This window comes from Otolemur garnettii, unplaced genomic scaffold, assembly GCF_000181295.1.
Source record: "Otolemur garnettii isolate 467f Iridium unplaced genomic scaffold, OtoGar3 scaffold00186, whole genome shotgun sequence".
Taxonomy (NCBI): domain Eukaryota; kingdom Metazoa; phylum Chordata; class Mammalia; order Primates; family Galagidae; genus Otolemur; species Otolemur garnettii.
This window is the reverse complement of record NW_003852581.1, coordinates 1,851,514-1,862,908: the sequence shown is the minus strand read 5'-3', so window position 1 is coordinate 1,862,908 and position 11,395 is coordinate 1,851,514.

Genomic DNA, 11,395 nt, shown 5'->3' with positions numbered 1-11,395 from the left:
TACATTCCCACCAGCAGTGCAGGAGTGTTCCTTTTTCTCCACATCCACGCCAGCATCTCTGGTTTTGGGATTTAGTGATATGGGCTAATCTTACTGGAGTTAGGTGATATCTCAAAGTTGTCAGAATATTATCCAAACCAGAAAAATGGAAGTTCAATCATGAACACATTAACTAATTTATGTCCATGTTTGACACATCACTACCTGGATTCCATGTTCTGCTTTTTAGTATAATTTATTATGTTACCCTGGTATTATTTTCCCTAATGGTGCAGGGACCTGTTTGTCCTGTTGATTCTTCATAGGAGCATTACTTGTTTTTTTTTCACTGAGTTGAAAATGTCGACAGTGTAAAGATGTACTTTCTTTTATTTTAAAATATTAAATACATTTTAAATTGGTATTTATTTAATAAATAATAATTATTGCTAGCATATAATTATAGATCATGGAAGTAGTTTATCATAAAGAAAACTGGACAAGCAAGGCGATAGTCAAAATTCAAAATAAATAGCAACATTAATTTTGTCACTTGGTGTTAGGTTTAGGTTACATAACAGATCACTGACATGATATTAATTTTTTTAATCACACTCTTGCTTTATATATTCTTAGTTGACTATAGAATCTGTTTTAATGAGCCAAACTTTGTGTATGTGTCATTTGTAAGCAGAACCAGTATTCTTAGAAGCATGCAAGAACATTTTCAGCTCAGACTTTTCACTGTTTGATATGAACATTTCAGAAAGTTCATGTTAGCATGTGTCATAATCTTAACTTTCTAGTTTGCTATTGGACCTCAACCCATAGTATCTGAAAGTGCACCATGTCTGCTAGGTTGATAGATCTTTTCCAGATCTACAAGTAATTCAATGTTTCTTAGAGCCCTCTTTACCACCACTTTAGACGTTTAAAGCTACTAGCCTAGCAGGGTATGAACATTAATTTCTCACTTTCTTTCTATCATGATTTCTCAATTTATAATATTGATGGTATTAATAAAATCTCAAACTTTTAACTTTTCTTTAAGGGTTCCCCCTTTCAATAAGGGTATTTTTTTTTCATTGAGCACTCTTTGTCTTCTTAGAAGTTACACTATCTTTAATACTTAGGAAGTTTTCCCACTTCATGAAGTTTCCTAATTCTACCTCTCTTTTTAACATGTCTGATGAAATTTTTAAACAAAGAATAATTTTCATTCCTGGTACTGCTTGGGGATTATATGACATACAAACAACAGATACACATCTGCCTTAATGAAATAAAAATGTGACTGTGGAAATTTACATTTATCTTTGTTTGCTCCAAATAAATAAGCCAATATAAAGGTTGTTCTATCATTGCTAAGAAACCAACAGCTACTCCAGTAGTAGTTGACACAGATTGGCATTCTTGCTGATATTTTTAAAGGCATAGCCAAAGGGTAAATGAGGTTACAATTTAGTGTAGAGTATTTCCAGGACAGGTGTGCCAACAAAAAAAGTCCAGGATCATTTTAAAGGATTTGAGTAAGAAACTCAACATAAGCTTCTGCATAAAGGCTCTACTCTTTTCAAGGCAATTAATTTGATAATTTTGAGTATCATAATTCACATCGCATGAACAATAGTTTTTCTTTTCCTAGGAAAGTTTAAGTTAAAATAAAATAAAATTTGAAGAAGCTAGTGTTACTACTACAAAATAGAAAAGATTTTCTTTGAAGTGAGATGAACTACCAAACTTTACCTTTACCAGGCATATGAATGGAGCAATTCATGTATAAAGATAGTTTTAAAACATGATGCTGTCTTATAAAAGGAATATTGTTTTTAAAGTGTAGACAGGAAAGATTTTTTCAAAGATAAGTCTTTTTCTCAGAGTAATGTTGAATACAAACTGAAGACTGTCTCTTCTACTGAATTGTGTAATAAAAAATCAATCCATTTAATGGTTGACAAACTTCGAGATTCAAATAAAAATTTTGCATAAAGACCTGTAGGCAAACTGAGATTCCATGACTTTAATTTATGCAACAGTAAATGTCTGCCAAAACATTGTACAAATGACCATATAATGAGGCAATAATCATACAGGAATCAAGAGAAAGGAAGCAGAGACCAAACTTCCCCCACTTTTTGCAAATTACAGAAATGCATTGACAAAATTGAGCAAAGTAAAATTAAAAGTCCTGCCTTCTCATTACATTCATAGATTTTGTTTGGGAAGAAATTATTCTAAATCATTCTCTGGGATGAAAAGACATCCAAACTGATGGATAATGGGAAAATGCTGAACTACATAGAGTACAGACAGACTTCAATGAGTTTGAAGAGTTAATAATTTGTGGGTACATAAGTGATAGCACTGGAAAGAGAGAAATTGTGGGTTAGAAAGTAGGATACTCAAATTTAAAATTTTGCAGACAATGCAATTATAGCTGGTGAGCATAACAATGGGAGTGAGCAATTGAGGTAAAAGAGAGGAAGTAGTATTTAAGGGGAGAAAATACTGGTACTAGTGTAGAACAGAAAGACATTTTCATGTATTATCTAAATGCATGTTGTAGTCATCAATAATGCTAATAGCATTCATGAGGGAGAGAGAGAAAGACAATGATCCGGGTGCATAGATTGAAATATATGAGAAATATACAACATTTTAGAAGTTAATCATAACAGAGAAACACAGTAGGTGGCATATCTGCCAAGATAAACCCCATAGGCTGTTCAAAGAAATAGGAAGAGAAGGGTTGCACCTGTGGCTCAGTGAGTAGAGTGCTGGCCCCATATACCAAGGGTGGCAGGTTCAAACACAGCCCTAGTCAAACTGCAACAACAACAACAACAATAAAAAGGAGAAGTGGTTTGGAAACAGAAATGTTGAACAAGAAAGATGTCTATTTTACCCACAGACTCTAGGTTACATGATGTGAAAGTGAATATAATCATTTGAGAGAACTACAGACAAAGTAGTATCCTCCTTAAACATCTAGATTTCAGTTAGAGAAAGAAGGGAAATGAATGTTAAGTAAAGAAATATAAGGCTTGGCGCCTGTAGCTCAGTGAGTACAGTGCCAGCCACATACAATGAGGTTGGCGGGTTCGAGCCTGGCCTGGGCCTGCTAAACAATAATGACAACTGCAATAATAACAAAAAAAAATAGCTGTGTGTTGTGGTGGATTCCTGTAGTCCCAGCTACTTGGGAGGTTGAGGCAAAAGAATCACTTGAGCCCAAGAGTTGGAGGTTGCTGTGAGCTGTGATGCCACAGTACTATCAAGGGTGACATAGTGAGACTCTGTCTCAAAAAAAAAAAATTAAAACATTAGAAGGAATAATTCAGAAAAATATCAGACTAGGAAGCTCTAGGCTCCTTTTTCCCTCACAGAAAGAAACATCAACAAACAGGAACAAACTGGATAAAATAAGCATATAGGAAGCTTGGAAAGCAGGTAAAGGGCTACAGCAACCAAATAAATGTCCCCAAAAGATAAAGCCACATTCATAGTGGCGCCTGTGGCTTAGTGAGTAGGGTGCCGGCCTCAAGGGTCACAGGTTCAAACCTGGCCATGGCCAAACTGCAACAAAAAATAGCTGGGTGTTGTGGTGGGTGCCTGTAGTCCCAGCTACTTGGGAGGCTGAGGCAAGAAAATCACCTAAGCACAGGAGTTGGAGGTTGTTGTGACCTACGACACCACAGTACTCTACCTAGGATGATAAAGTGAGACTCTATCTAAAAAAAAACCACATTCAAAATGATAAGAAATTTTGTGACTATTTTACCCCTCTTTCCTCACAATAACTTAGTCATGGTAGTCTTGGTATGGAGAAGGGAGCAGCCCAATTCCCAATTCTACTCCCTGACTGATGAAAGTTTAGCAGACCTTGTATGCAAACTTCTAACCTGTCTGGGGGGTATAGGAAGAACTGATCTCTGTTTTTCCCATGTCGGATCTAAGATGGGGAAAATATCAAGCATAGCTTGGAAAATATGCAGGCAGACTATAGACCTGCAGCAACCTGGGGTAAGTAATTATAGGTAGACACATCTAATAGAGCATACAAACCCTGAGGAAAAGCTATAGTGAGACTCAGGAAAATAAAACCTTGAAAAGCAATAATGCATATGTGAGAATCAAAAAAGATACATATGGGCCCAGGCAAGATGCATGCTCATAAAAGACCTGAAAACATAACCTTTCACTTCATTATGACTGTAAGGCCAAGCTATTTAGTAAAGGACTGCATTGGCACAGACTCAGTCTCTAAAGGCTGAGAGAGGTGACTAATTTTTTCAAATGCCCAATTTTTAACAAAAAACATTCATAAGGAATATAAGGAAACAGGAAAATGTACCCTATTCAGAGAAGAAAATATAATTGCAAAAACCATTCCAGAGGATTGACAAGCATAGGATTTACTAAAAAAAGAAAAACATTAAACAATTATTTCAAATATTCTCAAAAGCTAAAGAAAAATACAAAGAACTAAGGAAAATAATGCAAACAATATAGGAACAAAATAAGAATATAAACCTGAAAGTGTTCTCGGAGCCTCTGATGGGGAGGCAGGGAAAAGGAACTGCAGACGAGATGATTGATTTGAAGGGAGGTCGAGACTCGCTCAGGTCAGTGACCACGCCTGACTTTACTGATTATCTTATATATTTTTAAACATTTAGTAAGAATTTAATATAGATATAAAGAAGTGAAGTAACATTAGGAAGCTACCATTAAGATTACAATTTAGTGTGAAGGTTGAGGAACATATATATAATTGATTTTGTTTAGAGTAAAAACATAAAGGAGACTGACTGTTTGTTCTTGCTGGCCCAAACCAAAACTAGAGCTTATAATGTTAATGAAGGAAGAAGACAGAGAACAGAACCCAATGCTCGAGGACATGTGTTCGAGCTTCCAGCTGTGACCCCAGCCTGATTTTCCAGGATCTCTTCTAAAGAGAGTTTTTCTGCATATTTCTGCATATCTATAGGCAGGTGCAGAAACTCGATTTTTGAAGAAATCTTTCTTAGAATCAATCTCCTGGGGGGAGCACGTTGAAGCGAACTGCCATGTCTGAGCACGGGGTGCTTATCTTTACATAAACCAAAATATAAAAAAATGAAAAGGAAACAAAGAAATTCTGGAATTGAAAAGTAAAATGAAAACTAATTAATAGCTTTCATAGGAATGTCATAACCTAATTATAGCCTTAAAATGTGGGAAGTGGGTAGGAGAGGCAAAGTGAGAGGGGTGGATGGGGGGGAGGGAGGGTGATGGGTGGGGTCACTTCTATGGTTTATCTTACAAGGGTACAAGTGAATCTTTTTAAAAGCAGAGTATGAATTTCTTAACTTGATAACTAAGAAAATGACATGAAAGTTATGTTAACCAATTTGATGAGAGTATTTCAAAATGTATATGAAAACAGCACACTGTACCCCATGATTGCATTAATGTATACAGTTATGCTATAAGAAATAATAAAGATAATTTGAATGAGAAAAAAAAAAGAAAAGTAAAATGACTGAAATGAAAATTTTCCTAAAGGGAGTCAACAACATACCCAAGCAGGCAGACAAAAGAATCAACAAGCCTGAAGCTTATCATTTGAAGTTTTGAGTAGGAAGAGCAAAAAAAGAAAGAATAAAAATGAATAAAACCTAAGAGATTTATAGAATAACATCAAGTAGATCGACATACACATTATGGTAGTCCAAAGAAGACAATAAAGAGAAAAAGGAAGAGAAATATTTGAAAAAATAATGACTTAAATTTCCCAGATTTGGTTAATGAAATAAATATAAAACTCCAAGAAACTCAGTGAATTCCAGTTAATATAAACTGAAGAAGACTCATGCCAAACACATTACAATCAAACAAGCCAAATACAAGAGACACTATTGAAAGCAGCAAGAAGCAAGCAACCTATCACAGGTGAAGGATTATCAATAAAACTTTTAGCTAATTTTTCAGCAGAAACCTTTTAGGCCAAAAACCAGTGGAATGTTATAATTAAAGTGCTTGAGGTAAAAACAAAGCCAGCCAATAATTCTATAACTTTGAAAAGTCCCTAAAAAGAGGAGGAAATTAACACATTCCTAGGTAGACAAAATTTGAGGGAGTTCATTACCACTTTATCTGCTCTATAAGAAAGAATAAAGAGAGTCTCTCAGGTTAAAATGAAAGGATACTAAACAGTAACTCATAGCATATGACCACATAAAGATTTCTAATAAAAGTAAATAATCAGGCAAATATAAAAATTGGTATTATATTCTTTTTGGATTTTAACACCATTTATTTTGTACATAATTTAAAAGACAAATAAATATAGTTATAAATCTATTAAATGTTACACAAGATATTGTTATAATTTGTGACATCAATAACTTAAAACACGTGTGAGGTAGAGCTGTATCAGAGCAGATTACTATATGAATGATGTTAAATTGTTATCAATTCAAAATAGCATGTTAAGATATTCTATGTAATTCCTCTCTTTAGTATAAGAATAATTCATAGGATATACACAAAAGTAATGGAAAAGGGAATAAAAATTTATCACTATAGACCATGAACTAAACACAAATGAAGACAGTAGTGGAGGAAATGGGGACCAAGAATTCTATAAGGCATGTAGAAAGAAAATAATAGAAAGGCAAAAGTAAATCCTTTGCTAAAAGTAATTACTTTAAGCATAAATGGATTAACACTCCAATCAAAAGGGAAGGATTATCAGAATGAATTTTTAAAAATGATGCAACTGTATACTGTCTATAAAAAACCCAGTCTAGATAAAAAGACACAAGTATATTGAATGTGAATTATGGGAAAAGGTATTCCATGCTAATAGTAAGAAAAGATAGAATGACAAAACGAGTATCAGACAAAATAGATTTTGAACTTTTAGAACTAAGGAATTCAGCAAAGTTGCAACATATAAAATGAACACACAAAAATCAGAGATATTGGTCAAAGGAACAATTTCAATTAGGAGGAATAAGTTCAAGAGATCCATTGTATGATGTTGGGCATCTAGTTGACCCCAACCTGAGACAGTGACAGCAAGGGAGACAGCACTGAAGAAAGAATAAACTTACAGCAAACTTAGTACATAAAACTGGAAGCCTGCAAGTGCATACATTGTTCCACATTCCTGGGGTGTTATGGCAGCATGAGAACAATGCAACACCTGTCCTGTTTCCTAGAATCTTTGTATTGAGTACATAACAGAGTATACGTGCAAGGATGCACAATAGTCAGTCATCAGCACTCAAGGTTAAGAATGAAAGAGGGGAAATTATAGTGCCCAGGAAGAGTGAGTAAAAGGTAATCAAGGACATAGGGTAATAGAACATCTGAAGTGGCCAGATAACAATGCAACCAAAAGAGAGAGGAGGGAGATCAAGTCTCATCTCTTCAGACAGACATCTCAGCTTCTCTAGCCTAAGCTACTAGTTGATCCCAGCTGCCTGTTCTGCTGATTTTCCCATGCAGGGACCATCGCGTAGAAATTTCCCTGACTGGGCACCTTCAGACTCTTTTCCTTTCAATTAGGAAGTACAGGGGTGGCCCACCCCCCGGGGCTTTACCATGGTTTTTGAAGGGCCCATGGAGTCTCAGCCTATCTATTCCCACATTTCCCCCCATTTTTATTTATTTAACTTGGCTGTTCTTCAGGTTCAGGAAGGGTATTGGAAAAGGGAAGAAGAAAAAGAACATAATAGGAATAGTGCAATATATGACCATACTTGTCTATTCATGTTAAAAAGTATTTGGGACATTGATTGGTTTTTATCTCAAGAGAGTTCTACTTGTAAAGTCTTGATTAGCTCCACTTCCATGTTAACTTGGTGTGACAATTCAGGCCCTCTTGACTTAATACATTGCAAAATTGCCAAAAATTTCTAGGTATATCCACCACCTGCTCTACTCATGTCTAACTAACTGCCCAATTCAACATTTCCCCTCTGATTTTCAGAGCTCAATTTTTTGGGAACAGGGTTGCTGGCCACTCTGACTGCTTCATCACTGAAAAGGGGCATTGTGGGTAGTGGGCTCTGTAACCAGCTCTCTGTCAGGGCAGAGGTGGATTTCCATCCAGAGGGCCACAGTAAATAGGGTGCAGTGGTTTATAAGCCTGGTCATTTTCATACAGGGGAATGTCTGGTTGTTGTTGTAAATATTGATACCCAGTGGTGACCAGCATCTGTAAGTAGACAGCCTCTAAGTGGGAAGAAATAAGTTTTGTTATGCAGCTGAAAATACAGAGTTTGGAAACTAAAATTGGTGAATATCTGATCCCTTTTAAATCACATTTCAAACACAAACAGAAAGGAAGAGATCAAGTTTTGAAATATAATATAAATGAAAAGAAGTCATATGTTAAGAATACGCCCAGTTACTATAAGAGCCAGAGTAATGTCAATTAAAAAAGAAAAGTAGCTGCTGTTTTCTAAAAAGGTAAGAAGACTCCCTTATTTTCCCCTTAGGTCCAAATTAGTAACTGACCTTGAGTCTTCTGCTGAGTGCTGGTACCTTATCTCAAGGCTACTCTTAGCACAGCAACCACAGTTTTTAGCAGGAAAATAGATAGAAAAATAAACAAAATTTGCATTTATTCTATAGAGGAAGATTGACCCTTTGAGTTCTTATATTCAATGCATTTTTCTATTAATTTGAATAAATATGTAAGAACAGAAATCTAAGAGGCTTCAAACATAAGTCTTAAAAACTGAAAACAGAAAACTTTGTTGTTTTAATTAGGGATTTCATTTTTATAAAAGGAAAAAGAAGGTTGTATATAAAGTCTCAGTTAAGCTTCTTTAAAAGTCTGTGATGTTTAAGGAGTTAAGTGTTTAATTTAACTATAAGATCCTGTTTAAATGGTGGGGTAGGGCAATTACACTTGATCTCCCAATGACAGAGAAGTTGTGGAATACAAAGGGAGTTGTATTTTATTTTCTACTTCAGAAATGGACATAGTGAGAGAGGATACCTGAGAAGGGTGATATCTAGGAGAACAGGTCTTCTCAAGGAGACTACAAGGATATACCTGCAGTGCCCTCTCCATGGTGACTCAGCTCTTGGGAATTTGTAAACTTAACTTCCCAGAACTTGAAGATTTCTACCTCTGTGAAATCCTGTAATTCTACAGGAGCTGGAATAGCATTTATGGCTTGATTCACACTGGCCAATGAAAAGAGTACCTATGGGTTGGAACTTTTTGACTGTCCATAAAAAGGGAAAGACCAAGCTAGTCAGGGAGCATGGCCATTTGAAATTCTTCTATGTCATAAACTCCCAGCCAGTGAATAAATTTCCTCTTCTTATAAATATGGTGTTTGGGTGCTCTTTCTCACCATTGGGCCTAGTCTTCCTGCAACATTTTTGGTTCCCTGTCCAGGAAGCAAGATCACCCTTGGAGAGAACATGCACCTGGTAGTTACTGTCAATCCTCTGGACACCCACTAGGGGTTGCCTGATTGGCCTGGGTGACATGAACCACTGAGCACACCAGGGATGTAGCTTGGCCTCCCTGTCTGGATGCCTTGACTGGGTGGAAAAAGGACCCCTTTGGTTGGTCTTCAAGGAGTCAAACACTGGGAGGAACTGACATGTAGGAACATGTACCAACCCAGGGAGATGTCTAAGGCAACGTATTATTCATCTGGGGGGTCCCACTACAGTTTTAGTGGAAGAAGGAGCCTGATAAACGCCTTGGGCTCTGTCAGGTTGGAGGTGTGTGAAGGACTTATTGGGCCCAACTACAATTTTACTGGACAAAGAAGCCCGATCAACCCCTGGGGCATTAGATTGCGAACAGGTCTGGTGAGAGGTGTATGAGAGTATATGGATGTTGTGTGACTAAGCGAACTCTGAGAGTGGAGTTGGACCTCCCTTCACAGGGCTTAGGGGAGTGTTGGTATGCCTCCTATGGCTAAGTGGCAACTTGAGTGGGAAATTGAGGCTTTCCAGGTTAAGAAATGAAATGAAATTCTGTGCATGAGAGTACTTGAAAAAAGAGTGAGATAAAAAACTATAGGTGGGATTTCACCCCTCACTTACACACGGTGAAACAATGTATGAGTGGCCCATCTCCCCTGCTTCAACTTTGCCCCCTGGCTATTCTGAGATTAACTGGAAGTCCCAGGTTTTCTGTTTTCTATCTTAGACACGGGTCTAGTCTTAGGTGGCCATGTGGGAATGGGGGAAAATGAAAAGACATTAGAAAGGATGACTGTATTGTAGTTTTGTTACTGGGATTTCACCAGTGAGTCCTTGGGTCTCAGGAATTTGAGAATTGAGCTTGTGGCCCAGAAATCAATAATAAAATAAAATTTTGTTAAATGGAAGGGCATGCAGAGAAAGTGAAAAGTGCCAGAGCAATTGGCAGGGGAGGAGGAGGCCCAAGTCAGAGGTTTCCTGCATGGGTCCTTTGTACAGAGGTAAATAACTGGCCCTGAGAGATATTTTGGCCAGGACTTGATAGATGGAAAAATACTTTTACTAAATAAATGGTGTTCTAACGAATGAATGCAGCCCCTCACCTTGGGCAAGGTTATTAAGTCTTTGCTGTGGTTTTTGTCTGGAGAAGAAATTAGGGTGTGTGCTCCCTAGTTAGGGTGGAGCCATCCAAAATGTTCAGCACTGCTTTGTTCATGACCTTGATAGGGCTCAGAGGGTCTAGCAACATTTTTGTGCCTACACATGGGAGTCTAATGTCTAAACTCACTTGAACCTGAAAAATGGTTGTTCCCTGTCCAGCCCTGAGTGGGAAAATCCTATACGAATGTTCTATTTCATAAAATGTCTCTCATTCATAAAATGTAATAATTTAGTTGTTTAAATTATTGGGGAAATTGAATATTCATCAAAGAATAAGATTCTTGCCTTATAAACCTTCTATTTACCAGTTTGACCAAGTGAATGGTTAACTTCATAGTGAACTATAATTCTGTTTTGTGGGAAATGAGTTTTGGGGAATGAGAGAAATTAAACAGAAAGAAAAATGGCATTGTGTAAGGAAAGAATCTTGTGTGATAAATTTTATCTCAAAACAGAATGGTTATTTAAGAAAATTAAAGTCAGGGCAAAAGTTAAAAAAGTTTAGAATGTTTGTAGATTATCTGTACAGGTTATCTGAAGCTCATAAAAGGGAATTTGTGAAGGAGTTTACACGTGATTCAGCTGACTGTGTATTTCCTTTAAAATCTTTTGGCTTGTAATCTTGTTTAAACAAATGATTTAAGCCTTTAATATTTTACAAACCTTCCAAAATCAAAACTCTAAATTTGGGGCTCGGCATCTGTAACACAGTGGTTGTGGCACCAGCCACATGCACAAAAGTTGGTGAGTTTGAACTCTGCCCAGGCCAACTAATCAGCAATGCCAATTGCCCAAAAAAAAAAAAAAA